This window comes from Marmota flaviventris, chromosome 5, assembly GCF_047511675.1.
Source record: "Marmota flaviventris isolate mMarFla1 chromosome 5, mMarFla1.hap1, whole genome shotgun sequence".
Taxonomy (NCBI): domain Eukaryota; kingdom Metazoa; phylum Chordata; class Mammalia; order Rodentia; family Sciuridae; genus Marmota; species Marmota flaviventris.
In genome coordinates, this window is record NC_092502.1 from 102,076,639 (window position 1) to 102,083,680 (window position 7,042).

Below are 7,042 nucleotides of genomic sequence, written 5' to 3' on the forward strand. Positions count from 1 at the left end.
GCTGCTACTATGCTGGTTCTCTCACCATCCTCACTCTTTTGCTTAAATATTACCTTTCAGTGGAGTACACCCTGACCACTCTAGGATTTTACCCTCTTCCAATTCCTTAGTCCACCTCCCTGCTTTTCTGTTCTTCGCTATATTCATCGCCATCTGACCTACTATTCATTTTCTTATTTGTTCACTAGGGCAGGGATTTTTATCTATTATATTTATTCCAATGTCTCCAGCATCTAGAATGACACAAGGCATATCATAGCTGCTCAAAATAGGTGGTGAATAAATGAATAAGCAAAAGAAGGATTTGTGAATGACTGTAATGGAAGATAATGCTAGAGAAATTTTGGTGCCCTGTGAAGGGCTTTAAATGCCCATCGAAATGTCTAAAATCTATGCAATTGGGCAGTGAGGTTTGGAATGGGGTGGTTGGGAGGTAAAGGATGATACCCTGTATGTATATATAAAGTTAGGCGCTGGAAAGCAGAGATTTGGGTATTCAAACTTGAAAAAGTATATGAAGGACTGGGGATATAACTTCATGGAAGAGCATGTACTTAGCATACTCGATGCCCTGGGTTTGATCCAAAGAGAACCCCCCCCTCACCCCACGTCAAAAACAAAAAACAAAAAAAACTACAACTATGTCAAGGTTATGATGGGTCAGAAAAATTAAGCAATTTAAGCAATAAAGGGTTAATATCTATTCTAATAGAACAGGTAATTGATAATCATAAAAATAATGTTCATTTTGTTTCACCAAAATGGCAAGTAATTTTTAACTTAAAAGATTATGTTGTTGAAAATGGCATTTGTGTGTGTTGTGTGAGTGGCTTAGATTGCCTTAATATACACTTAATAGAGTATCAGAACCCTTTACAAATAACACACCTTTGGCCCTGGCAATTCCAATTCAAAGAATTTCCCTAAGAAATTAAGTCTAGTCAATTAACACAATTCTTATTTTGTTATAAGAAGATCCTACAGTGTTTGTAAAAGCAAAAATAATAGAATTAAGATTCACACCTATACATCGAAGTGATACATAGCTAGTAAAAATAGTGTCATAGAAAATTGTATCATTCTATGTTGTAAAATGGAAAACAATGTAGAAAACTGTAGTGCAATCCAGCTTGCACGTGTGTGAAGTGCATATGTACGCACACGCGAGCAGGAAGTGTGCCCAAGTTCATTTTATTTTCACAGAACCGCCCCCCCTCTACTTTGAGATGTGTTTCCACATTTTTAACAGGAGCAGCCCGGTTGTAGCTAGGGTTAATTGGTCTAGGAGTGGATTTTCCATCAGGTTGGGCAGCCTCTCCTTAGAAATCTGAACTTGGAACTGTAAGAGCGCAGCTTTAGGCTGGCTGCTGACTTGAATGAAGGAATTGAGAAAACCTAAAAAGATGTTGTCAGTGACTGTTTTAGGCATCATGGACACAATAAGCCAATTTTCAGGAATTCAGAGGATTAAAACAGATGTGCAGGGGAGCAATTGTGAACGAGGGAGAAAGGGAGGACAAAACTGAATGGCCTTTCTGGATTTCCTTAAAAATGTCTCTAGCTGTAGTCCATTCTGGAGGCCCAGCTGAATAAAGTAAAATTAATGATAGCTAGCATTTGGCGAGCACTTAATGTGTGTCTCGTGTAATTCTCACAATGGTCCTATGGATGTTTCTATTCTAATTCACATTTTTACACATGGGGAAAATGGGCCAACTTTTCCTAAAATCCTTACCTAGTGCATTTGCTCTTACAGAAGCAGCCAGATCTCTCCTCTCCAGTTCCCTTTCCCACCTTCTCTTCACTGTCTACCCACCCCCAACTTTGCCCTTCAGGCCATCTTTGCTCTCCCAGGTAGAGCTTCCATCTGGCTTCCCTATATTTGTATAACTGCAATGTCCGGAAGGAATTGCACTTGACTAACAGATGTGGTACATGGACTTGAACACTGGAATGTTGGTTCCGCTCACAATGTCAGGCCAAAAATTACTGTGAATTTCTCTCTTTCCCCTCTGTGGCCTCCAGGGGCTGCTTCACAGACCTGTCTCATCTACATTCCAACCAAAAGTCCAGGGCAGGGGCTGGACTCGAAAAAAGTATATTTTGTGTTTTAGGACAGGAAATATCAAAATGAGTTTGGAATATCTTGTTATTGCCAGAACACAAAATACTTTCAAAGACTTTTGATGACAAGTTAAGTTATGTCTAGTTAGGAATTTTATCTAGAAAGAAATTTTGTAATCATTGTATTATTTTGTGTACTGACTGTTTCTTATTTTTTTAAGGTGCATAGAGACTGACATATTAGCAGAAACTCAAGAAGATACAGATAATCAAGTTTGGAGACAGTGTTCCAATGTTTAAATGATAGTATTACATTTAGATTGTGTGTGCTGGGGTTTAGTAAGATTTAATAAACATTTTAGTTTTAAGTGTAAGAGTTTAATTATATTAGAAAATGTAAGACTAATTTGGCTTTTCGAAGGTCTGAAGAAAATCAGTTAAAGGTTTATTGTAATTTGGAATTTCTTTTTTTCTTTCTTTCTTTTTTTCTTTTTTTGAGAGAGAGAGAGAGAATTGTTTTTAATATTTATTTTTTAGTTTTCGGCGGACACAACATCTTTGTTTGTATGTGGTGCTGAGGATCGAACCCGGGCTGCACGCATGCCAGGCGAGCGCGCTACCGCTTGAGCCACATCCCCAGCCCAATAATTTGGAATTTCTAAAACTAAAAGTTTGATAAATATTTAGGTGTACTTTTTCAAATTTGTAAGCCAGTTGGGAATTCATCAAAACATAAAATTTAGCTGGGTGCAGTGATGCATGCCTATAGTCCCAGAGACTCAGGAGGCAGAGGCAGGAGGATCACATGTTTGAGAACAGCCCCAATACATTAGCTAGGCCCTTAGCAAGATCCTGTCTCAAAATTAAAAAATAAAAAGGGCTGGGCATGTAGCTCAGTGTTAGAGCACCCCTAGGTTCAATCCCAGGTAACTCCAATAAACAAAATGTAAAATTAGGTGATAAACTATTAGCAAAATTAATGGGTTTGTAAATAAGATAACACAAATTTTAAAACTTCAAAATTGTTTTAAAATATAAATGTATGAAATATAAGTGGCAAGCAAGTATTTATTTCTTTTGCACAAAATCTCTGAAGACATTAAAGGATTCAGTGGACTTTTTGCATATAGGTGTATCAGAGTAGGCTAAGTTACTCTGTGTTAACAAGCGACTCCAACTGTCTCAGTGGGTTACAGTGACCCAAGTCCAGTTTGTGGGCTCTCTGCAGCTCTACTCTGAGCTCTACTCTGGGACTGATGCTGCAGTCTCTATTGGGATACTTTTGATTACATGGGAGAGAAAGAATGGTATAACCATGTGATGATTCTTACAGCTATGGCACACATCACTTCTGTTGTCACTGCATTGTCAAAGCAAATGTCATGATTACTCCTGAGGTCAACTGGGTGGAGTAGATATTCAATCCTCAAGGAAGGGCTCAAGTCACAGACTCAAGGCTGCTGCAGAGAGAAGGAAGTTTTATTCTCCCCCAAGGTGGGGCAGCAGATATTTTGGACAATGATACAATCCACCTTAATAGGGATTAAGGAAGTTTTAAAAAGTTATTATTTTTTCCCTGGTATGTGCTATCAATATGTCTTAACTTTCAGAAGGCAATCGCTTTTGGGCATTAGAATTCTGTGATTTTGCTTTCTTTGAAAACTTTTTACAATGAATATCTCTCTATTTTGCAGCCAGATCAAAGTTTGTTAATCAAAACTTTAAAAAAATTCTTTTGTAATCAGATTAAAATTGTAAACTTCCCTGGGACAAGAAAGGTAGTGGGTAGCTAATTTGTAGTTTTTCATACAGGAAAAGTGGCATATGTAGAATGGTACTTAAAAAAAAAAAAGCATAATCCCAGTAGCTAGAGAGCCTGAAGCAGGATGATCGAAGGTTCAAGGCCAGCCTCAACTATTTATCAAGGTCCTAAGTAATTTAGCAAGACCTTGTCTTAAAATAAAATCTAAAAAAGGGCTAGGTATGTGGTTCAGGGATTAAGAGCACCTGGATTCAATCCCTAGTACCAAAAAATAAAATAAAATAAAAAATAAATGCATCTTACAAAATTGAAGTTAAAAATATTTATTTGGATGTATCTGTTCATGTCAGCTTCAGAAGACTATGAAATGGAGTGTTTGTTAAACTCATCAATGGTGACTGTTGGGTAGGGAAAGGCTGCTTGCATTACAGGATACATTCTTCTGTGGTTATCTGAGTGATGTCATGGAGTTCTGATTTATGTCACCAGGGAAGATTATATTTCTCTTTGGCAGGAAACTTACAATTTGGACTTTACTGTGTATTGTCAGAGTAAAACTTCTGTGTTTAGTTGACTCTTCATTTGCTTCTGATTTTATACTTAGTACCAATTTTACAGTCAGGACCCATCTTACTGAGAAATCAGCTTTTTATAATCCAAATTGGATCTGCAACTAGTTGGCTGTTGCTGTCCCAGTTCTGCTTGTTGGGCAATATTAAATCAGATTTTGATTCTTCCCTTTTCCTCCTCTTATTTTGGCTTTTCGGTGTATCAATTGAATGTTCAGAGTGATGACTCTGAAGTGCTCTTATCTTCCTTTGTCCCATAGACATTAAAAAAACAAATCACTAGGCTACACTGATGACTCATAAGCTCCTCTCCCTTCAGACAGAATTTTTTTTTAATTTTAAAAATTTTTTGTTGTAATTGGACACAATACTTTTTTTTTTTTTTAATGTGGTGCTGAGGATCCAACCCAGGGCCTTGCACCTGCTAGGTGAGCACTGTACGCTGAGCCACAACCCCAGCCCATTCAGAAAGAATGTCTGATCTGAACAAACTTGAGTTCATATTTGTAGGAAGGGTCTTGATTCAGGCTTGTGGTTTTGCCAAGTAAATAGTGACAAAATCTGTGTCTTTCTCACATTTTCTTTCTGTTATTTCAAGTCATAACTCATTTACGTATTTCCCCTCCCCACTCCACCTCATCCCACCCCTTAGGCCACCTGTGTGACTCCAAGGTTACTGCAACAACTGCCTGTCTGAAGGGGCAAAATTGAGACATATGCAGTCAAGGGGAGAAATAAAGAATGTCCACGTGCTTCTGCCCCTTTCAATGTTTTATTCACTCAAATTACTCCATACAATTTCACTCTATAGGTTCTTAATCAAGAAAACCCACAATCCTTAATGCTAGGCACTGCAATAGACATAAGCAATTCACAGCATACAATTCTAGGTTAATTCTAAGCACTGTAAAACACACTTAATCATGACAGGCTAATGACAGACATTCCCTCTGCATGTTAAGTTCAAAAGTCTTAAGCCTTAGGCTTTATGTCCAGCAGATGCACACTCACTCAGACCAAGGTGACCAGGTCAGGAATCAAGGCAGGCTTTTCCTGACGTGGAATGGACGACTGGTTGAGGAGGGGGTCGCAGGGAGGAGTTGCGGCTCTCACCAAGGACCAGATGAGGCGGTAGAGTTTGAGAGCCGTGAGGATTACGCAGAGGCTCAGGAAACGATGACAAGTGATGGGATGTCAGGTCCTCATTAGGCTCTCCTTGTTTCGGCTGGCTGAATCCTTGTTCACTTGCTCTATTACTTACACTAAATTTGGGGGGTTTTGACCCCGCTTTCAATCCTTATCAGCTATTACTGAATTTCTCCATGACATCATTTACCCTAGGGTCAGAAACATCTGGTCTGGTGGTCTCCACCCTGATCTTCCCGCTTTTCCCTCTTATCAGGCGAGGACAGCCTGCCAGGGGCTTCATCTGTTTAACAGGGTGAGGGAAAGTAACTTGTTTGAGGTCATTCTGGAGAGCTCTGTGGGTGTGCCTGGTGAGACTGCAGGTTTCAAACTGGAGTTTTTAAAATGGAGTAGCTTAGGCTCAGGCCTATAGCCATCCTAACACTGCCCAACTGAGTCTCCCCATCTTCAGACACCCTCAATCTATTCTCAGCCACGATAAACTTTGGTTTCCCCCAAACACCCTTTCTTGGCAGTGAACATTCCTTCTGCCTGGAACACTCTTTCTTCACTTGTTTCTATCAACTTCCCTGATTTTCAAGATCCCTCTCAGGCATCGCATTCTCTAGGAAACATTTCTTGGCAGCCACATCCTCAACCCAGCTCTTGATCTGATTTAGGTTAGAGACTGAGCATAGCACTTCTCACAGTATATTAATTGTTCACTTATGTGGTGTGCTCTCCCCACCGCAGCCTGAGAGCAGAGATTGTGGTTCTGATTTTCCTTTACTTTGTGTTCTTATCCCCTAACATAAGACTGGATGCACTAACTGGATAAATGGTGCCTTCATAAGGAAAATTAGTAACTAGACCATGCTGGTCAGTGACACTGGTACGCTAGAAGATGTGGAGTCTATTAACTACGTGGTCACTGTCTCACTATGACATCAGGAAAGGGGTGGCCTCCTGTTGGGTTGTCTGCCTGCCTATATATATATATATATATTTTTTTTTTTTTTTTTGAGTGGGGGACAGTCCTCTTCTCCCCTCCCCTCCACAGGAATGGACTTCTGATTGCTAGGTTTATAACAGGAGTGCTGGCAACCACTCTGCTCTGGGGTGGGGGCTGGGCACTTAGTGAATTTGTTTACGATGTCACTCAACTCAAGGTCTGCAGAATCAGGACCCAGAATTATCCTTCTCAGGTGTCCATACAAGCACAGGCCCTATCCATGCTCATGCTTTCTGCCATTTGGATCAGAGAGAAGTCTGTTTGCAAGAAGACAGATTCAAGAACATTATCTGAGAGAAGATGCAAGAGAAAAGAGCTGTGATTGCTTTTCCAGGCTCTGGTTCTAGGGTCTTCCCATGGCCCGGCCACTTTCTTTGAGGTTGCATGAAACACTCCTGCAGCCTTTTATGAGATTTCCTTATATCTCTGAGCCCTAAATCTGCCTGAAAAATAAGGACTGGGGGAATAAATGAAGATTATCCAAGTGAGAACAGATTATTTGGAGGTTAC